Raw genomic sequence first — 24093 nt, forward strand, 5'->3', positions numbered from 1 at the left:
CTGTAGCACATCAGAAATGCTTTGCATCTGACTAATAAGCATTCTGACAGGAGCAAGCTTTTAAATCTTTAGTATTACTAAATGCACTTAAACTGCACTTGGTTTTCTTCTGTGCATGTTTCTGTGCAGGCACTTCTGTCTGTGGATACAAGCCCTGAACCTTCTACTAGATGTGCTAGTAAAGGTCTAGCAAGAGTCTGATAACCTAAACACCATTATTTTACACAATTGTCACTGATAACTGTGACTTAGCTGTCAATATTTGACTGTACTTAAGGGAATGTGATAAGAATGACAGATGACTAAGGTATGCTGGGTCTTTTAAAAGTGTCTTCCTTTTCACAGATAGTATTTGAGGGCTGGATTTTTTATGCATTTCACATGTTGGAAATCACTGATGATGTTTAAGTCACCACACTGCGCTCTCTGCAGATATGCCATCCCAAAATAGCAAATCACAAATTTGTGCATGGGGCCTCGTCTCCTTCTCCATGTCGGGGGGGGAGAAATTTGAATAAGATGTAGTGTATCGTATCACAGTATCTCCCGGAGGGTGGTTATGCTGTGGCTGAGGTGTGTGCTGGTTGGTCCAGCTTTTTGTTCAAAAGCCAATGTCATGCCTGCCAGCATGAATCAGCCCCGGGGATGTCATGGACAGGAATGCTATCAGGTCGGGCCAATCTCAGTAACAGCAGTGCCACCAATGCAGCGAAATGAAGCGGTGCTGGAATAGCAGGCTGTGTGTATCAGAGGGGAGAAGCAAGGGGAGGGGAGACGAAGGACCACAGGAAAGAAGGATGGGATGTAAACAGTGTGACAGCCAGGGCTTGGGCTTCTTGTGTGCAGTTCTTTTATTTTGTATTTTTTGATGGTTGGTACAGTACATTGCCCTTTAGCATAACCTTGCCCATCTCATCATCTTATCTTAAATGCCTCAGTGCTCGTTAATGACGGGAAGCCATTTGAAACAGAGATAAAAGATAACGCCGCATTTAAATATGAATAAACAGTAATTGAAAGAAGGGAAGACGGACAGTCAGCAGGACCACCTATGGCAGCGAGAGGGAGGGAGGGAGGGAGGGAGGGAGGGAGAGGTGACAGGACTTTGCAGCCCCAGCAGGTGCATTGATTGCTGTTTACCCCATTACACGCTGCTTGTTTTTGGAGACCGAGAGTACATCTTTAATAGCCTAAAGAAATAAAGACACCTTATTGTTATTCTAAGGGAACTGCTCCCCCCACTCCCACCACCACCTTTGGCCGTCACATCGCCGCCCACCTGTCTCTAGCCCATAGGCCCCATTTCATTAGTCCCATTAGTGAGGTAATTCAGGATAAAGGCACAGGCCGAAATTGCGGGGCGTGAGATGCCTCGCAATGTAATCGCGTTACCGACAAAAGCAAAAGGATCCGCAAACTGTGATAATGAAAAAATAAAGGAGTCCAAATGAGACAGGTGCCGCTATGCTGCTGCTTAATTCCCTCTCTATTGATTTATGTGTCTCCATACAGTCATGCCCAGAAGCCAGAGCAGAGCAGCGCATGTTTTAATGTAGTTTGGCTCATAAGCCAAAGTCAATTGGCCACACTGTGCTCCTTCCGGTTTACATAGATGACGTGTGTCGCTGGAGTTTTTTTTTTAGAATGTCTGTGTGCTTCTGAAGGAGAAGAAAAAAACTCTGGTTGGTTGAGACAAGGCTGTCTGCTCGCATTCTTGAAGCCGAGACAACTGTGTGAAATGGAAAAGGACGTTTTTCAGTGCAGTTTAGTTTCAACACAGCTGTGAGGTGGGCAGCACTTTAAAAGCTCAGGCATTTTCAGAAAAAAAATATATAGATGAGAGAGACATATGAATTGTATATACTTATTCATGGGTGACACATTCTATGTTGGTAAAGGTCATGATTTTATCCGACTGCATTTGGAGATTTACTCATTCCGGCAATTAAATTAAATCTGCAAAGTAAAGCTCCCAAACAGACTGTGAGCCATATTTACAGCACCACTGGGGCTCTATCAGTCTAGCATTCGGATGTAATCACATTGGCTGAATGCATCTGCACCTGGCTGCCATTTTGAATTCTGAACCTTGCTACGTGTGGGAAAGCTCATAATATCTGAACAAATGGCAAGTTCTCCTGTGTGAGCTACCTTCATCAAGCCTTTTTCCTTAGTACTGCCGAGGGAGCTGTAAGTTGTCCTAGATGTTCTAGATGCAACAGACCATTATGTAATGGTTATCCATATCCATACGTTTCTGGTCAGAGAGTTTTCTGTTTTGACCAAGTGGTGGTAATGCAACAAATGTCTAGTTATTAACTAAGCATATTTTACTGGCTGCATTATCACAGTATATTGACTTGTTGGATTCAGAAAAGGGAGGGAGAAGCTGTTTTACAAATATTTCTATCTGCTTTCACTTTTGAAAAAGTGAACAATAAGCTTAATTTTCTTCCTTCGTAGACATAGTACTGCAACCTCAATTTGAGGGGACAGAACAGCGATGAATTCTCCAGAGAGAGGAAGACACAAGCCTGAAACTTCCAGAGATGAGAGCTCTGACCACTGGTCCATCGTAGTCAAATCGTACAGATTTCCTATTGCCTGCTGCCATAGATGAGCTCATGTACACATTATATGTATTTATTATTCAGCGTAAGGTTTGGTGGAGCCTTTGCTGTTTTGCTAGGATCTGGCTCAATAGTCATATCATACTGAATTGTTCTTTCACAATGCTGCGTATTGCCTTGGTGTAAAAAAGTGCACAATGTGAATTCTATCTATAATTTGTGTTATAATTGTTGTTGTGGGAATTCAGAGTTTACCTCAGGCTACAATGAAATAAGTAATGAATAAAATATGTAAATGTACCTCTGAATTAGATTAGCAGACCCATCTCAGTGAAATTAGTAAATTGCTGTTATAATAGACGCAAGAGTGGCAGTTACAGGTAAACAGTGAGTATGACGCATACTTAACCCAAAAACATATAGCATACACAATTTTACTAACTACAAAAAAGACTTTTGAATTTATATTTCACCCAAGCATTGTAACATATTTTGAGACAAATGGTAAACAGTGTACTTCATAGCTCTCTCAGGTCTTATGTTTATGAGAAACGCTGAGAAAGAAGGAATGAAAGTTAGTGCTGTGCGCCCAGCCACATGGGGTGAAGTGTTTGGAAGGAAATGCCACCTAATAACTCTGATGTCTCGCTTTGAGCACAGTTACTGTGTACCTAAGGGAGAACCAGATCCCAGCACTTAACTCTTTGACGGAAACACGGCCTGTGACATCCACAGCAATGGACTCTCGCCAGCAAAAGCGATACTGGCACAGGTTTCCAGTCCCATCGCTGGGGAAGTGCACTTGGCGCCAGCGTTTAAAGAACATCAGGAGTTTAGGAAGTGAGGAGTTCAGGGATGTCCTGGTTTGATGGTTCCTCTTAGTGAGCCAGCCAGTAAACAGCCTTGAGAGAATACCCGGTCTCACTAATATGCAGTTAAGACATGATGGATAAAGGCAGCAGCCCAAAAATGTCAACTCTGGTAAAGACTAAGGATGCATAATGGGTTTTTTGCTAAACAGTCATAGGTGCAGAATTGTGGAAAAACACAGGAGGGTGGAAGAAGCAATGAGAGGGCTGGATTACAGTAACAGCCACTTCTTTTAGGAAAAAAACGTTTATGAAATCTCTCTTTTAGTCAAAGGAAGACATGAATGCACCTATGTGCTTGAAGTTTCTTATTACATGCCAAACTTAGGTTTCAGAATTTCTTTGTACTGAATTTGTTCTCACTCGTCACTGCCTTAATGACATTTCGCTCTTGAATGCATATGAATTTGGCAGGACATTTGTGTCCATTCATATGCTGACTAAAAGGCTTTCTGATTAAATAAATGTATCCCATTCTGTCTCCGTTTCATGTCTCATACACCATTATTCTTTTTTCATAGTTATAGCCTTTAACTAATGCCACTATTCAAAAAAACTGGGATTAGACTACCACATTACAATAAACTGATTTTTATTTCAGGGAGGACAGCGGCTCATCCCCACAGCTTTCAATTTTTAAATGTGTTAAAAACTGAGAGTGTTGACAGAAAGAGAGAGAGATGAGGTAAGCAGATGTCTGCGGCTGCCCTTGGGAACATAGATCCTGAATATTTCACACAGTAAAAAGGGCAGACGCTTTTCTACAGGATGTGAGTGGGCATAATGATGAAAATGATTTCGTATAATTAAGAGAGAGAGGATCTGCCCATCACGTACACGGCCGAATATGATTACCCATAGCTGGACAGTGGTGGAGAATTTACAGGTAGCCTACTCCAGGTTAAAGATGTAGTCTGTGATTCTGAATGCTTCTGAAGCAATGTGATGATTGGCTGGATAAAACTGGCAATGCTAGATGATCAAAACACACAGCATCTTGTGTATAAATTGTAATTGTTGTAATCATGCATCAAATAAAGGAATCTTCTTATGTGTGATTACTGTGAGTTGTGAAACTCAAGCTGACCTGGTTGCGCAACGGGACGACAGTTCCACAGGTCGTCTGAATATGAAGTAAGTTTAGTCACTTAACCTTTTTGGTCCTGACCTTCAAAATCGTGATAGGTTGCGGCAGTGGCATCCTCATACATCCATTTCGTTTGTCCAGCGTCTGCCGTGGCACAAATTAGATTACGGAGAGGGAGAGAAACCGAGAGAGAGATAGAGAGAGAGAGAGAGAGAGAGAGAGAGAGATATGCGCAGTGTCGCTCTGCAGTTAGGAGCGGAAGCATCGAGGGCAACCGCGAGCTCTGCTAATAGAAAATGAAGGTCTTTGATATTGGTCTCAGCGGAACCCATCATCTGGAAATGTAACAGGAGGCTGTGTGAATCGCTAATGAAGGTGTAGCGCAGGGTCAAAGCTACAGCAAGCAGTGGCAAATGCCAATGCATTTTAAATATGGCTCTCTTTTGATATTCAGATCTGCTTCTATATCAGAGTGGTGGTTGCCAACAGCATGTACTTCTCTCTAAGCCATAAAGATAGGACTGTATAAACAATTCGAACTTCATCATTCTTTATAGCCCATGTCATGTGTTAAGCCATCCTCTATAGACATAAGTATAAGCAGATATTAACAATAATTGTATAATCAGTTTCAGTTATCTATAAAAGTTAGATCAATGTAAAATGTGGAGGTATAGGAAAGTGTGATAGGCTGCTGGAGAATGTCCAAGGAGTGAGTAGGCTATATTAATTAATTGCGCTATTTGGTACAAGTTTTATGCTTTCTTTTCAAACATTTCTACCAATGCTCATTATTGCTGTGCCAGTTAACGCATGCTAGTTAACGAAACACGCTTTCTGAGTTCACAACATACTATCATAGTGGTAGCTTGGATATATTTTAATGTTTGCATGGTGAATTTTAGGATTACCTTTGCATAGATGTAACAGTAATGTAAATACACTTGCTGTGTGATGTTGTATGAATGGCAATTATATTGCATACTAATAGAATCCAGAACGAGATGGAAACTGTAACATTTAATCTGTAACTGAAACATGTAAACTGTAACTGAAACATTTAAACTATAATTACTCAGGGTGGCCATTTCAATCTGGCTGACCTGACAGAGAAGTTAATGAGGTAGGAGTCTGTGCTTGTACTGTACCTGCACATACAAACACACAGGCGGCCTGGCACTGATTATGCACTGAATGAAGTGGGTCTGTATCTTAATCAGCTACCTTCCTCACCTGGCAATTAACATTGGTTGACTCATCAGATGCAGAAAGCAGTGTTAGACCAGAGAGGCCAAATATAAGAGTAATTTGCTTATGTACAACTGTGAAATAAAAAAAGCTTGACGACAATACTTCTCTCAGATTATATCAGATAGTTCAAATAACCATTGACAGACTAATTAATCTGCCGTGTTTGATACCCTATGAGCTCCACACTGAAGAGAAGTGCAAAAAATTTTAATTATCAGGAGCAGTATCACATTATCTTTCACTAATGGCTAAAATCCTCAATCTCGTACCCCACCTCTGCCCGATAATATAGTTACTTTCCACAATTTAACGATCCATCTGAGTGAGTTGGAAGAAGTTGTCCAAAAATTAGGTTCAGCTACTTGCCCCCTGGACCCTGTACCTGCTAAACTGTTCAAACAAGTCTTAAGCTGCATCGCAGCTGACATACTCCATATTGTCAATACCTCCCTGCTATCTGGAACATTCCCTGGTTGCCTCAAACATGTTACACCACTACTAAAAAAAACTACGCTCGACCCCTTGGCTTTTGAGAGTTATAGGCCTATCTCTAACTTGCCTTTCTTAGGCAAAATTCTAGAGAAGGTTGTTTATAGGCAACTTTGCACCTTTCTGTCTCAAAATTCCATATTTGATGCCTTTCAATCTGGGTTTAGGGTAAAACATAGCACAGAGACTGCTCTAGTCAGAGTCGTAAATGACCTTCGAATTGCGTCTGACAATCAAAAAATATCGATTCTCGCTCTCCTTGATTTAAGCGCTGCATTTGATACAATTGATCATGCTATTCTTCTTCAACGTCTTCAGCACTCAGTTGGCCTCCAGGGTACAGCTCTTGATTGGATCTCATCCTATTTGAACGGGAGATCCTTTTCTGTTTCTATCAATAGCCTCTCTTCTGATGTAAGGCCCATCTTATATGGGGTTCCTCAGGGGTCAATTCTTGGTCCTTTGCTTTTTAATTTGTACATGTTACCACTTGGATCTATCATTCGGCAACACAACATCTCCTACCATTCATATGCTAATGATACCTAACTTTACCTATCCATTTCCTCTGATGACCCCAGTTCGGTATATGACCTTACTCGTTGTATCTCCAACATTAAAAATTGGATGGCCCAAAATGTTCTAAGGCTAAATGATGCCAAGACAGAGATTCTGGTTGTAGGCCCCAAGGCCCTGAGAAATCACTTTCAACCAATTCTAACCTCCCTCTGGGCAAAACCATGTGAGAATGTACAAAATTTAGGAGTGACTCTTGATGCAGATCTTAATTTCCAAAAGCATATATCTAACATTACTATGACAGTCTTTTACCAGCTCAGAAATATTTCTAAAGTCCGTGACTTCCTGTCTTTACAGGATTTTGAAAGATTAGTTCATGCATTTATCTCAAATCGGTTAGATTACTGCAACGCACTCTATGCTGGTCTAAAAAAAGATGTTAAACAAACTTCAACTTATCCAAAATGCAGCTGCTAGAATAGTCACTAGAACTTCAAAATGCAATCATATCACCCCTGTTCTTAAATCACTTCACTGGCTCCCTGTACAACAAAGAATTGAGTTTAAAATACTCCTTCTTGTCTATAAATCACTAAACGGCCTTGCCCCACCCTATATTTCCGATTTGATGTATTTTTATGATCCATTGCGTTGCCTAAAGTCCTCCAATAAATGTCTTCTCACGACCCCAAGAATAAACACCAATGCTGCACACGGTGCCTTTAGCTACTGTGCCCCAACCCTCTGGAATAGCCTACCTCTGGAGTTAAGGTCATCACACTCAGTGCTCTCTTTTAAACAGGGAATTAAAACTTTTTTATTTTCTTCAGCCTATTCATGACTAAAGATTTTTTTGTTTTTAACACTTCATCTTATTGTTTTTATTTCATGTATATACATATATATATATATATGTTTATTTTGCTTAGTGTGTTTGTTTGTTTGTTTGTTTACTTTAGATAATTGAATGTCTTCTCTGCACAAAGCACATTGTGTCTATGTATATCATATGAAATGTGCTATATAAATAAACTTGAACTTGAAATTGAACTTGAAATACACAGTAAGTCATATTGTAATATATTCGAAATCAGTCTGGTTGGGTATCCTATTAACATGGTGAGAAAAAAAAGTTGTCTTGGGTTCACCAAATTAATTTACTACTGCAAACAGAACAAACTATGTAAGCTAAATTTCTAAAAGATGCAATATGTCATTAATATTCGAAGTCTCAGTGTTTCTACAAAAGTGTTTCTATAAAATCTGATCTATAAAATCTATAAAATCTGAAAAATAATAGTCATGAAAATTCCTTCATTCCAACTTTCAAAAACAAGATCCTCTCTTCTGTTTTGACAGTCAAGGCAACAATTGATACATGCTGAGACATTTTCTCTGTTGTTTGTCTTAGAAGAGGATGTGTGTTTGCCTACTGCCATTCTATGTCAGTTACCTCACATGGTCCCTGTTTGAAAATGACTCCATTTCTTCCTCGTAATAATGCCCCCCTCAGAGAGAACGACTTCTAAGAGCCAAAACCACATCATTATCGCTCTCGGAACACTCAGCTGTTGTCAGAAATCCTCAGATTCCCCCTCCCTCTCCTCCTCTCCTACTTTCTCCCAATAGCTCTATGCCTATTCCTCTCTAGTTCACCTTCTCTCTCACTCTATGCCTCTCTCTCTCTCTCTCTCTCTCTTACTCTCTTACTCTAGCCCAGTTTCTCTCTTTAGCACTTCTCTTTCTCTCTCCCTCTCTCCCTCTCTCTCTTCCCACTGCTCTCTCTTCCTTCCCTTTTCATCACAATCTTTTGCAGTAGTTCAATCATCTGATCCTGGACAGTGACGGGGCCAGGCTCATATCGATGCAGCCCACTGATATGACTGACACCCGCGTTGCCTCTTAAATTTACACAAGGCAGACCATGCCCCCCCCACACCCCCACCCCCATCTTCTCCTTCACTTCTCTCCCCTCTTCCCTCCTCCACCTCTCCATGAGCCTCATGAGCTTGTCTTCACAGGGCCCAAGCAGACCACTCAGTCTCATCAGGGCTGGAGTATCACGCCACGCCATCACGCAAAGCTCGGCCTCTGCTGCTGCCGTCTCTGCCACTGCGGAATGCTCTCTCCCTGTTTAGTGATAGCTCTGACAGCTCCATTAAAGGAAGCAAAGGTGATTGCATTGCGCCGCGGTCCCATGCCACGCATGGCTAAACAGGCATCTCTCTCTCTCTCCTTCTCTCCCTTTCTTTCTTTCTTTTTTTCTCTCTCTCAGCCTATGCTTTCGCAAACACTACCCACCCTCTTGCTCTCTCCTTGCTGCCAGTGCTAATGTCAGTTTTGACACAAAGCTGTCATGTAAGCAGGGGCAACCTAACATGTAGCACTCTCAAGTGTCCAATGAAGTAAGGCTCAGAGCAAACAACAGGAAAAGAAGACGAGGCAGACGTGCCACTCCTTGAACCTTGAACACGAAACTATGCCACTGCTGCTGCTGCGGGCTGGTGTCAGATTCTCAGATGTCCGCTCTTGTTACGGGCTGGGTTTGGTGATTACACATGTAGGATTGTGTCAAAGACGGCAGGGAAGGCGGTGGCAAACGCCTCCAGTTTTAGGGGATTAGTGTTGTGTAAACTTCATGTGCTGCCACACTGCTGCTGCAAGATCAAAGGCAGATCGGAGGGTTCAAAGATTATGCTTTTTGGAAGTTTCAGATTTGATTAGGATTTAATTAGATGTGTTGCCACTCTGGGATTTCAGTATGCAAAGTGCGTAGGTCTTCCAAATCCCTCAACCGGTGATCTAAAACAAATGACAAAGTCAACAGCTGAGCCTCCGCAAGATTGCCTGCTCCAAGAAAGGCTGCATCATAAGTGGTTCAAATTACCAATGGAAAAGTGGTTCTGGTTTGCCTAATATGCGCTGTTACACAGAGAATACGAAGAAAGAGAGTTAAATACGAGTGCGACAAATGCTAAAATGAGTCAATTTATGAAGCAGGCCAGCATTGTATTTGAGGTAAATCGATCTGGAAAGATGTTTATTCCAATCTAAACTCCTATTTCGTACCCCAATGCCTGATTTCACCAAACATGATTAAAGAGGAGATCTGTTCGACTCAACACATGGTAATGATGTTAAGAATGTCAGTTCTATGACAGTTGATAACAAAAAGCTTGAGGTGTAAGGTTGATGTCCTGAGATGAATAAGGACTAATATTCCAAATCTCCATGGAAATAATAAGTTTGGAATTTTCTAAAAGCGAACACTGCAGGCTTATAAGTGTTACTGCAGAGTATTTCTCTCTTTTTTCTGTGGAGTGGTGTGTTAGATGCTGCGAAGCGGCAAAGCTAGGTGCAAACAGGGATTTGTGCAAAACAAATGATTTCTGACTAGGCCTGATTAATCTCAGTGAAGAGGTGCACTTTAAAGGGATACATAGCACAAATACACACACACACACACACAAACACACACACGAACACATAATAGAACAGTAAAAAACCATTAGCTATTCTGTCTGACGGCACTCAAGCCAGATTCTAGCCAATTTTCTAATGCCGCTGTTTGGTTGCCAGATCAGGACTAAGGCCGGGTTTCCTAATAACGATAATAATCTTAGCATTATTATTATTATGTTCTGTACAAGTCATTCCAGGAATGGGACTTGTATTTCCACGTAAAATGAATACACACGTCCTGCTCTTAAGCAGGACTTAACGGATGCTGTCCATGTAAACAGTGCTGAAATTTCACCTATCAAGTGATGTCACAGCTGCCTTTTAAGCTCCATAGGACCTACATGCTAAGGGACTTATAGACTAATAAACATCTGCATGTCTAACTTGAGGGTGAACCATCTCCGACTAGACCTATGACTCACACACACACACACACAAAAATAACACTAATGATAAAAAAATGATAATATTACACCATTCAGATTGGTTTGTTGCATGACGTGTCAGTGTATTAGGCCCACTCAAGACATCCAACATAAGCCTGCTCTTTGTCACTTGCAAGTGGCCTACAGTGTGTGGCATGCTGCCCAACAGCACTTTTGGGTTTCCTTGAAGAAGGAATTAGATTATGAGGAAGAGGTTGAGGAATATAGTAAGTGAGTAAATAAATACAACCTACAAAAGAAAGAGGGAAAAATGATACGCTGGATAAATGGAATCGACTCTGCCAATGTCATAACTTTGCCAGTTATGTGTCCATAGTTTAATCATATTTCTAAAAGCTTAAAATGAAAAAGCTAAAAGCTGATTGACTACAAAAACATATAATAAAGTATGGGAACATACCGCTGGAATAGTATGATATTTCACTGTACGTCCTGTTCCGGACCTCAGTGAGAAGTTCCTGTTAAGAAGCTCTGAGTCCTCTATGACTACACCGGAGCACATGAAATCTACGAGTGTTTTACAGTACTACTTAAGTTACGGTGCTTTTGGGAACTTGGCCCAGGTCCTCCCCAGACTGTGCTGTTGTCTGGGAGATCTCCTGACTCCTGATCAGACGCGACCTTCTGCGTCCAGGAAGGTCACATCCACTCCCTGGCCTTGTCTAAAAAGTAGACATACGCAAGCACACACACACACACACACACACACACACACACACACACACACACACACACACACACACACACACACACACACACACACACACACACACACACACACACAGCCTTTCTTCTCTGTTCCCTCTCATTAGAATAAATCCATTCCCATTCTCCCCTTTTCTCTAGCCAATTAGTCAGCTTTCCAAACCTCATCAGTCAGGAAGCCAACCAACAGGAACTCACAAGGTACCATTCTTTTTTATCTTTCATGCTCTCCCTTTTCTCTCTCTCTGTCTTTCCCTCTTTCTCTCATTGTCTCTCTCCGTCTCTGTCTCTCCATCTCTCTTGCTTGCTCTCTTTCACTCCTCCCTGTCTTTTAAAGCCAGACCAATTTATCTTACTCAGACAGAGCTGCTGACACCATTGTTGACAGCCAGGGCCTTGGCCAGGGGGTGTGGAGACCTTCTCTCCCAACAGGGCCTTGCTCCTCTGGCCTCGCCCTCTCAAAGCTAGCCAGAGCTACGGTTCATCCACAAAACAGCACACATAGGAGATAACCACATGCCTTGGATTGAGCTGGCATGCCTACAAGGTCTTGGTATACAGGTTTTTTTAGTAGTATTATGTTTGCAAGCACGACTTGTTGTTGTTAATGTGTTCTCTTTTGCACTTGAATTATTGGGATTAAATGGTTGATCATCCCCTGAACCGAGGCCTGGGTCAATTTGAAAATACTATGTCCAAAAAATGTGGTATGTCATTAAAAGAAGGTATAATATAATGTATAATGAACATTTAAATGAGACAAGACGTCTTTCCTCCTTCTTAATAGGACCATTAATATGAACTGTTTCAAGAGAAACAAAGATTTACTGTTTCTGACTTTAAGATTTAAATATTTCAGATTGGAGATTTCCTTTAAATTCCGATGGGGCAAGGTGCCAGAAAGTCCTTTGGAAGACATTAACTTAAGTCAATAATGTCAGCAGTGTCCAGGTTCTCTTCAAATATTCAATAGCAGGACTCACAGCAAGGCTGCCAAATACCAAATTTCCATTGCATATGCCAGGAGCTTGATAGTTTTCAATTGCCGATACTTAAGTTTAGGGTTATAAGAGTTAGGCATGTAGTGCAGAGTGTCATTGTGCTGCCACATGCTATTTATGAGTGTGTTACACTGTAGTTAATGGTATTTATTATTACAAATATTACAATGTAGCATGGTAAGTGTGATATATAGTGTTACTGCCTCAATTTGGAAAATAAATGAAGTGTTCCACAATAGATGGTCAAAAGTTTAGTTGTGAAGTTTATCAGAAGTGACAGAGACTTCCCCACACATATGTCCCTTGTACAAGAATATGAATATGAATAGAAATGCTAAGGGAATGAATTTACTTTGTGAAAAAATTGTGCTATGGGTCAGTGCTTGTAGTCTCATACACCACATGCATTTGAGTAGCCCTATGTAGAAAAGGAATAGAAGACCATCATCACTCCTGTCTGTCAGTCTCTGTGGCCACATGCCGCGGGCAATTTGGAGTCTGTAATGGCCCTGTTGCAGGCTTTTGAAAAGAACATTCAGATTTGACCAATAATGGCACCATTATAGATATACACTTAGCAACATTTGGTGGATGAATGTTTAATAAATGTCATAAATGTTATCATACTTGCTAGAGCTGATACATTTCCTCTACTTTCCCTATCCTTTCTATGATGAGGTTCCATTCATTATTCATTTCATAGTCATTAGGGTTGTGTTTCTGAATGAATCTGGCGCACCCCAACTGTGTCCTGTTTTTGGCTCTTGAAATGGAATATTTGTATTCAGCACTAAACACAAAATATTATTGACTATCGTCAATAACACATCTCTAATGTGTCTTTTTGGGAAGCCACAGGTAGGTCTACACTGTAGAGATCACCAGGCTGAACATTCATAGACATTTCCAACCAAAGTCACAACACAATGTTCTGTGAAATAGTCCCTGTATAATTCAGTTGAAATTAAATTGTATTCATATAGCACCAATAACAACTGAAATTGTCTCTAGGCACTTCACAGAGCCCAGAGTCTGAACCCCCGTGAACAAGCGCCAAGGCTGCTGGGGCAAGGAAAACGTCCCTTTTAACAGGAAGAAACTTTGAACAGAGTTTTAGCTTAAATGGGGGACCTTTCTGCTTGGGACCAGACGGGTAGTGAAACAGAGCTAGAAAAGGGAGGATGTTTCAGGGATATGAAAAAACGAAGTTTTCCTCTCCTCCTCTCTTTCTGTAGTGAAAACTTAATATTTATATGCTTGTTGTCAAACTGCCTCCTCTGAATGTGTGCTAAACATTTTTCCAGCATTTTTCATTTTCTGAGAAATGACTAAACTGACTAAAACTGACTCAAGCAGAACCTGCCTAAACAACTAATATTTAATCACCCAATTCCAACAGAAATTAACCTCATTATTATTTCTGCTGACTCCTCCACTGCTTAATTTATTTGCCTCTTAATCTGATGCAAACACATGCAGAAGCCAGAGCTGTTGATGGGGATCAGGGGCTCTGAGATCGGGCGGATGAGCCTGGCTTGGGCGTTGCCATGCCAACTCGGGACCTCTGTTACTGACTGATGTTTCTCCAGGCAGGGGGGAGAATTTCACACCCAACCGGCAACATGCTTCCACCAGCACCATCTTTGTCTACCCCCCTTTCCACACACACACACACACACACACACACACACACACACACACACACACACACACACACACACACATACACACACACACACACACACACCCCAGCAACAGGCCTCCACCACCACCATCACCATCCCTGTCTACCCCTCCCACCTCCACACACCACACACACATACACACACTTCCTCCCTTACCCCTCCCTGACTACCTTTTCCCCTAGCAGCAGATCACCATAAGTGTTAAACCATGCTTTGCTCATGTGATTTACTTTCTATTAGGGGATTAAAAATCAATTATGCAGGAAGCCGAGCGTAGGCGTGATTATAGCCGAGCCGGACGGGGGCCATTCATCACAGGGCCTCTCATTTCTGCCACTGCCGTGGTAACCGAGCCCACGTGGCCATCTTAGACAGCCATCCTCCCCATCACTCTCTGTTCCCCTTCACAGACAGGAAAAAAAGTAGAAATATATGATGAAAAACAAATAAATAAAAAGAAGAAGGAATCTCTCTCTCTCTCTCTATCTCCTTTCCCCTAAGTACTGTGTATGTTTTGTGCCATACTGTGGTTTGTATGTGTTTAAAGAGAAGGGATGTTAAATCCCACTTCTATCTGTTGTCATCTGAACACAGGCTGTAGAATAAATGCTTAGGCATTAGTCTTGTGTTGTCTTTTTCTTCATATTTAATCCCTTTTCCCCCATTTTCTCTCCATGTCTGCTGCCATCAAGCTTGTCTTTTCAGCTTTGCTTGTTCCTTACCTTGATAGCTAGAGCAGGGGAGGGGAGAGAGAGCGAGAGGGAGGATTATCACCGGAGTTTTATAGATAAGACTGAAATACATTTGAGGGTTTTATTGGGCGACACACATGTGACATGTGCCACAGTGCTTCAGGTAGAGCCAAGTGAAGGTCGCAGCAGGAAGGACGGCAGTGAGACTCACACAATAAAGCACAGTTTAACACTCATCAAACAGTGAGCACCTGTCAGGGAGAGCCTTCGGCACTTCTGGTACTCCCATGTGCACCCACAGACCACACTGCAGGCAAAGCCTTTGCCAGCTTTCCATTCCCCACCTATAGTCACCTTTCCAATTCATGAACTTCATAAAGCCACACTCTCCGTTTGTGATGCACCATATAGTTATGCCCCACTGAGATTTACATTTTTCAGCTTTGGCACGTCATTGAACTGCTGACTATTACTGGATCATTTACACGTTTGAAGTTCGTAGCTGCGCTACATTTAAAACTGGGTATAGTCCGATGACATTAGTGGGTCAGAGAGAGTGCCATCAACAATTCAGCAGCATCTCCAGCCCATGCCGAGGTCTCATTAGTGCTGCATCTACACTAGGTGTGTCACCGCCATAGTGTGGAATATGCCTGGGGTGCCGGCATTGATTTTTAAAGAGCTGCAGCTGCCTCTTGTGTGAGGAGAGGAAAATGCTGAAGCACTGCAGAAACTCTCTCTCTCTCTCTCTCTCTCTCTCTCTTCCTCTCCATCTCGCTCCCTAGCTCTCACCTTCTCCCTCCCTCCCTTCCTGCTCTGCGTTTTTTCTTTCTTTCAGGCATCCTCTCTTCCCCCTCTTCCCTCCCCCTCCCACCCACTTCTCTCCTTTGCTCAATTGTCTGCCTGTCTTTTACCATCTTTTCCATTTCCTTTTACTTTCCCTCTATCTCTCACTCACCCTCACTTCCCTCTCTCCACATGCCTCTCACTCTCTCTCTCTCTCTCTCTCTCTCTCTCTCTCTCTCTCGCTCGCTGTCTTTCACGCACCCTCTCCCACTCTCTTCCTCCCTTTTCTCCTTCTCTCCCATTCTTTTTAACCCATCCTCTCTCTAAACCCTCTCCAGGGGTGGACTGGCCATCTGGTGTCCCAGTGGGCCAGGGCGCCTTTTAGGCCAACAGAATCAGACTTTAATTTGATTTTTAAAATGTATTTTATTTCTAACTGGCCCATGAAGTTGATAGAGCGTCTCACTCGTTGTTTCTTGACTGACACTGGCTGGACCAATCACATCTTACAAGGCCACCCCCCTTTGTGTCTAAGTTTCAATCATCAGACATTTTTGCCTCAGTGTCGAAAAAATAGTGGGACAAAATGGATAAGTGAAGTGCAAGCAAGGTGCTAAGAAATTGCAGACAAAACAGACAGATTTGTGACAGGACCTTCTGAAGCAGCACTCCCTTCACTGAGAGGTAGCAGGAAGAAGACGTGTGAGCTAAGATGAGGACAGGGCGATTAAGTCCAGAGAGCACAAAGGAAGAAGGTGATGCACAATGGGTACGCAGAAGCTAGCTCAGATGGCTTAAAAGGTGTCATGAGTAAGGTGATGAAAACAGAATCATAGAGCCAAAGTGCTTTGAGATTAGACTACTTATAGGTTCAGCATCCCATAAAGCCTCCTTGGACAAAGCTGAGCCATATTGTGCTAGTGTGCTATAGCTTTCACATCAGAATAAAGGTTGACAGTTTATTGTAACACGTAGCAAGTCAGCCAGCTATGGGTTGGCACTCATTGTTTCAGTGGACTAAATATCTTCTTTAATACATTGTCATATGAAGAAGAACGTTATAGGCCCACCATTATATTGCTAACCATTAACATTAAAAATAGGGAGAGCATAGGTTGATGCTTTGTTCATTTATTCCTTTGGATATTAAGTGGCAGTGCAATTTTTTCCTCTTCTTTTGGGACCTAAAACTGTGTTTTGGAAAATTGGGTCACGACCACATGACAGTCATTAAACATTATTTAACCTCAAGAGTTCAAGATCTCAAAGAAACAAACAACATTGCCCCATGCTAATCTTTCATCCCATTCTAAGCTTTAATTAGTTTGACTGACACTGGAGAACATTTAAAAAATGGTACCTCCAATAACTACTTTTCCATAACCATGGTAATATTATTTAAATAATGCAGCTTTTTGATAAAGATGCTACTTGAACAACTTTATGAGGGAATCCAGTCTTTCTGGACCTGATATGTTAACACTCAATTATCTGTCACCTCATGTCTTCAAAACATTTCCTCGTGGGACTAAAATGTTAGAGCTTACACTTGTATGTCCTCTTACGTAATTACTGCAAAGCTGTGTGTTTTGTGTATATGGTACAGTGGGTAGCGCTCACTGTAACTTATTTAAGGGAAGCACAAATGGGTGTGCTGTGATCAACTGTGGTGGGGGCGGTCTTATCCAAAATCCCAAGCCAATTTTCTTGTCCCAGTCCAGCTCTTTATCTTGTTCACCTTCCCCTTTTTTCCTCTCTATCCTTCTCTCTTTCACCTGCTCTATCTTCATCTCACTTTCACCTCCCCAAATAACCTTTCCTTGAACGTTATCCCCCGTGAGAGGTTGAGTTTTGGGGTGAGGAGCCAGCTCAGCACTCATTCTCGGCACGGATGTGGGTGTTTATTGAAGAGACACCCTCATTACTGCCGACTGACACATCATGCACGCCACGTCTGCAGGCCACACAGGCCAGGGTGGGGGTGGGTTGGGGGGGGGGTCTTCAGTGGAGGCCAGCAGCCAGGACTAATGAGCCTGAGTTACAGTCACAAAGGCTGCCAGAGACGGGCAACCACAGCAAAGCCAGCTCTCAGCTGAAGGCCTGCATGCTTACTGCTGCTTTTGAGTGTGATTGGGACCTGGCCCACACAGTCTGCTTGGTAGTGAGGGGGAAAATAAATGTTTCACTGTGCCTCGGCTGATTTTGCTTTAATTTGCGGAGGTGTGTGTGAGTGGTGTGGTGTGTGTGGTGTGTGATTGTGCGTGGTGTTTGTGTGTATGCCTGTGTTTATGTGTGAATATACAGTATGTGGGTGTGAGTGTGTGTGTGTGAGAGAGAGAGAGCAAGAGAGGGAGGGAAAGAGCGATGGGTCAAAATGGGCTGAATTTATTTCCCCTTACGCAACACAAAGTAAAATGATCTGGATGGATATGGAATCAGATCAATGCCATAAATATTTTGTAATCTGTAATATAGATTTTGTATCTGTAATATAGATGTTGTATCTGTGAAACCATCTACACTTTCAAAACCTATCTACAGATACGGATTTCAAATACGAAATGTATAGATACATTTCTACACTTTCAAAAACTATCTTCACTTTCAAAATCCATTTACAGTTACGGATTTCAAAATACAAAATGTATCTACACTTTCAAAAACTATCTTCACTTTCAAAATCTATCTGCAGATACGGATTTCAGTTACGGATTCCAGTTACGTATTATGGATACGGATTTCAAATACGAGTTACGGATTTCAGTTACGAATTACAAAATCTTTTTGGCAGTGTTTTAACCAGCTTTCTAAAGAGCCAATCAGCGCTTATGGCAGATTTTCTAACGCGCCAATCAACACATTGTATCCTGTACTGACTAGCCAATCAGCGCTAGCTTGCTGCAACTGCTGGGAGAGTTGAGTGAAACGGTTATGCAGGCAGCAGCAGTTCACTGGAAACAGACACCAAGACACCGAGAGATGGCACAGGTAAGAAGGCCTATATTTCAAGTTGTTAATAAAGTAATTGTAAAACGCACAATCATAGTCAATGGTTTTCACTCCACACTTCGTTCCACCTGTTACTCAGATCCTTGTCGTTGTATGGAAGATAGTATGAACTGCTTTGGTAGCTAACGAAAGCTAACGTTAGCATGCTTGTGACCGATTCACATTTAATTAAGATAACCATGAACAGTATTCATATGACCCATTATCACGATGAGAACATTTAGCAAACAAACTGCTATTGTCTTGTTCTCCAGACACATGCAGAGGTGGTGGTGGGGGTATAACGTTAGGTGCATCCTCAACTGGATAATGACCAGCCTGATTTCAAAACCACCTTGCAATGACATGTCATTTTCGTTTCTTTTCATGACACTTTGGGGTAGCCTTCTTGTAACCATTTTCTGAAGTCCTTGAAAACGCTTTATTGTGTATTTTTTGTGGAAGCGAGTTTTACGCAAATACACTAGTTAGATCCATGGAAGTTGATGGAACAGTTGATCTAGGCCAGGGGTGGCCAAACTAAGTAATTGTTTGAAAATTGATGCACTTAACATTAACTTTCTGCATGGACCATAAGCAAAAAAAACACAATAACCTAGAGTCTAGTCACTTAAGCATAACACGTACAGACTCATAGACAGCAGCATAAAAAGGTCATAATGGAACTGGGGTAGGACCTCTCTGCAAGGGTCAGATCAGATCCCTAAAAAACAAACTTCTTCAGTGAAGTCAAGTGTTGGATCTGGAATTGTTCCCTTCTGTCCATCCAACACCATGTTAATTAATCAACTTGTTGTGTATCTCGATCTCCCACTTTACATTTATTTTGCATCTTATTTTATTTGGGTTTTTCTGAAACATGTTACATGGTCTCGATAGTTTGCATTTACTTGTCCCTTTTGGAAGGGATTTGATACAGTATAAATAAAACAAATGTTTTGAATGTATATGTTGCGTCTGTCTGTAATTATCTATACATTTGATTAGAAGTTCCTGGTTATAAATTATAAAGTTGAGGTACATTATAAACTATTGCAGTGTGCGATTTCAAATTCCTCTTAAATTATTCTGCTATACTAACTTAACCCAATTAAAGTGAATTCTGTATAAGAACTCATTACAATGTAAAATTATAAATTACTACAATTTACAGGACAGTTAGCTGAAGTGAGGATTAAAAGTTATTACAACGTTAAATAATAAGCTAGCACTGTCCTTGACTGTAAGTGAAAATCAGGTGGATGTGTGTATGCACAAATGGCTACACTATAACTGCGTATGGTTGGAACAGTGATCTAAACATTATTTTCCCTTTGATGTTTGCTTTCAGAAAAGAAAGTTCATCTGGAAGTGTCCCTGTACAAGAGATTTTATCTACTCTTGCTGAAAAGATCAACCAGAACCAAGTCAACCGGTTCAACATAAACCGTGCTGCTGTGCTTGATGGTGCCATTCGGGGCTTTAAAAGAATCTCGTTTGACCCAACACACAGGATAAGTGTGAGATTTTCGGACGACAAAGGAACAAGTGAAGAAGCTGTGGATCTTGGTGGTCCAAGAAGAGAATTTCTTCGACTGCTTACAGAAGCTCTTGCACAGTCTTCAGTGTTTGAGGGAACAGAAGGGAACCTCAACTTGGCTCTTGATTCATCAGGTATATGGCTCCCATACCATTTTGAACCTCATAGTGATTTTAATCCTTTGAAATAATAGACTAACACTGTAAAAAGCCAGTGTGGCTACCCTGGTACCAAAGAGGGTGCTGAACTCAGATTACGAACTGTGATTTTAAGGCATTTCCATGGCAACAGTTAAAAGGTTATGCTAACACTACCTAAATTCTACCTCTCTTTTTTTTCAGCTGTCAGAGAGGACAGATACTTTGTTACAGGAAGGGCTATTGCATTAAGTCTGGTACATGGAGGGCCTTCACCAAATTTCTTCTCTCAAACACTGTTTGACTGCATTGTTCAAGGGCCAGAGAAATCAAGACCAAACCTTGGGGACATCGCCGACTCCGACATCCGTGAGAAAATACAAAAGGTTTGATGCATTTTCATTTCATCATATTCAGCATTCTCTATCTATCTGTCTTATCATTTGTGCCCCCAATTCAGTTAAATGGATCAGCTTATATCCGTTTTACACTGTGGTATTATGCATCTGCCACAAGATATCATTTTGGATGTGACGAAGTGCCCAGGTTGCGTTCATTGGACTGAAGTAGTCTTACCCAATTAAAAGTAAAATCATATCACTGGCACGTCATCAGCCACTAACGTCAAAGTTACGATCACTTCTAGCAAAGCAGTGTTGAAATATGAGAACATTTGAGTTTTGAGCTAAAAGTAGTCACTGGAATAATGTTTAACTGGAATTTGGATGAGAATTTTATCTGATTTTTAAAAAATAAACTGTTAATCATTTTTAGGTTTCAGAATCAACAACTCTGGAGGAACTCACCCAGTCAACTCAACCTCTCCAAGACTATCTTGCCAATGCAGGCTGTCTGAAGCCACTGAAAAGTGTTGACGACAGGGATAGACTTGTGGAAGATGTCTTGATGTTTCAAGTCATTAATCGAGTCCGTGGACCATTTGAAAGGTAGTTTACAGTTTTTCACTGTTGCTAAAACCCGTTTTTCAAAACAGTAACGTCTTTCTCAAAACTGCACACAGAAAATTGAAAACCTCACACACAAAATGCTAAACCTGACACTCCCTTTGCAAGATGACTCTTTGCTATCAAATCTCTTAACAGTTCACAAAATGGAACTCGTGTTTTCATTTGGTACACACAGCCATATTTTCAAAACACACACACATACATTAATTTAGTACACACAACTAAGCATTAGCTGCACACTACCAAGCATTTACAGCACACAGAAGTGCAAAATTGGAAACACAATCATCGAAACACACCATATGAATGACAATGACTCATTGAGCCCTTTCTCCTTTTGTAAAATGTATCAGTGTAGGCCTACATTTTTCATAGTCAAACATAAAACAGCAATACCGTTGTTCTCACAAACCATATTTACAATTTTAGTCTCCTGTTCCACCAGATTGTATTGACATAAAATTGTATACAAAATGCTTATAGTTTTTCTCAATTGCTTACACACATTTTTTGAAAGCATGCCTCGTTCTCAAAACTCTAAACACAAATTCCAAAGCAACTAACTGAAAATGCAAAACCCTTTATATCTCCTGGAAAATGCTACTTTGCTTTCAAAAAATATTGAAAGTGTGTTTTCTTCCTCCACAGTGTGGTTCTCTTTCAGTCCTGCAAAATACAAATACTGTGAGCACACTACGTATATTATATTGATATGCAGTATTACAGTACACAAGGCAAACAGATTTCGTACTTGTTCTCCATCCTGAAGGTTCTAATGAAAAACCATGAAAACATGGTCTACCACAGCGGCCCAAATCTCATTAGAGATGACCATTCTTCTTCTTCTTTCTCCTGATCCTCCTCCTTCTTCACCTTGTCCTCATTCTGTTCCTCCTCCTTGTCCTCCTCTTCCTTCTCTCTGTCCTCCTACTCTTCAACCTCCTACTCCTCCTCCTTCTTGTCCTCCTCTTCTTCCTCCTCTCACTCTTACCCCTCTCCTTCTCTGGTTGTGGATCTTTTCAAAGTTTTCAATAGTTTATCCAACAAAACAGAGGCTCAAGACACTTTAATGGTGCAGTCCTCACTGCAAATTGGTCAAAAGACCTGAAAGTTTAGAGATTTGACTATTTGTGGTTTGCAGGTTGATGCTTTGAGATTTTACTTGAAAATTGTGTGCAACAACAGAACTTTGTGTACACTGTTTTGACAACAACGTGATGTGTAATTGACATCAGTGTGTTCACAAGGAAAATCGGACTCTAATGTAGATAAGGGAATCTTAAGTATTTCCCACTTGGGGCGAGCGATTGATACATGACGTGAAGGTTGTGCAGATTGTGCCGAATTTTCGCTTCATACTTTTTAACAATAGTGAAAAACTGTAAATTTAGTTAAATTGAAAATCCTGTTGTTTGATGCCTGACACATGCAAAAAAGTGAACTCTTCATTGAATCACCATTCCTCCCATACTGTCATAGGTTCAGAGATGGCTTAAAAACGCTTGGAGTCCTGGAGCAGATCCAGAATCATCCAGAATCGTTCAGTCCAGTGATGTGCTACAATCCAAGGCCGCTCACCGCTGACCAGGTTGATGGGCTGTTCCACATCCGGTGGTCAGAGGAGGGGAGCAACCAGAAAAGAGGGGAGAGAACAGTAGTTGCTTTCTGGAGGGACTATTTGCAAGATGTTGAAGGTATGTGTGAGAGATAGAGAGAACAACTCAGGAAACTCATATGTGCACTTTTCTAGGAAAAGGGAAACAAGCTTCTGGTGTTAACATGACAAAGTTTATGATTTAAAGTATTTGGTCTGTCTCTCATTCATATTTATCTTCCACCCCAACAAAGTCCTGAAATGTAGTTTGTGTTCTGTGCTTAATTCTATGCTGTCCTGCTTGCTCCACAGAGGAAGATGGATCAAAGAAGTTGGGGGACATCCTAGCATTTGCAACTGGATCTGATGCAGTACCACCAATCGGCTTTTCTCCTCAACCATCTCTTGAATTTCTTCACCCTAGTGGTGAAGCAGCAAAGTTCCCTGTTGCCAACACCTGCATCAGCTGTCTTCGACTGCCGATCTACAGCACGTACGATTGTTTTAAGACCAACATGGACTTTGCAATAAGAAACACAGGGGTTTGGCATGCCATAGATGATGAATTTAAAGTTGAAAAGTATAAAATGTAACAGTATGAAAAAAAAAAAAAAAAATGTCGGTATCCACTCCAAAAATGTTGGAAATTCAAATTACTGAATTCACACTAGACACAAGTTTGCTTGCTTTGTTAACTTCAGTGGATACATTTCCTAGTAAGGGCTTACATTTGTCCTGTTTATTGTCAAGTTTAATTAAAATGTACTTTACTTGTTGAATGAGCTTGGGGGTTCTGTTGCAGAATGTAGATGTGTCCAATCTACTTTTTTTTTTATACAGGTACATTTACATCAATAAATCTTTTATGTAATAATAGCCCAATCTCTTCATTCAAGTTCAAGTTTATTGACATACTAGACATCAACATCAATATCAATGTAGTGAAATTATTAGGCTAAGAGCCAACTCAACTTTGCACACTAGTAAGAGAATCATTCACTTAGTCCTCTGGGATGTCTTGCTTGCAAAAAATTTAAAAGAGACAGAAATAATTGTATTCCATGATTTCCATCATTCATTAATGGGTCAATTCATTCTTGAATTTCTTGCATGGTACTGTTGCTTACATGAACACTGTTTTCAGGAACCTCAATATTATTCCTGCTCTCTACTGTAGGTAGCGGTTCGCCATTATCAGTGCCTAAATGTTGATCAGTCTGAAACACACCACGTATAGCTGTGTTGTTGCTTCCAATATGACTGACAACACCTCTATGCCACAATTGCAATGGGGTTTGGCTTCC

This window comes from Sprattus sprattus (assembly GCF_963457725.1).
Source record: "Sprattus sprattus genome assembly, chromosome: 4".
NCBI lineage: Eukaryota > Metazoa > Chordata > Actinopteri > Clupeiformes > Clupeidae > Sprattus > Sprattus sprattus.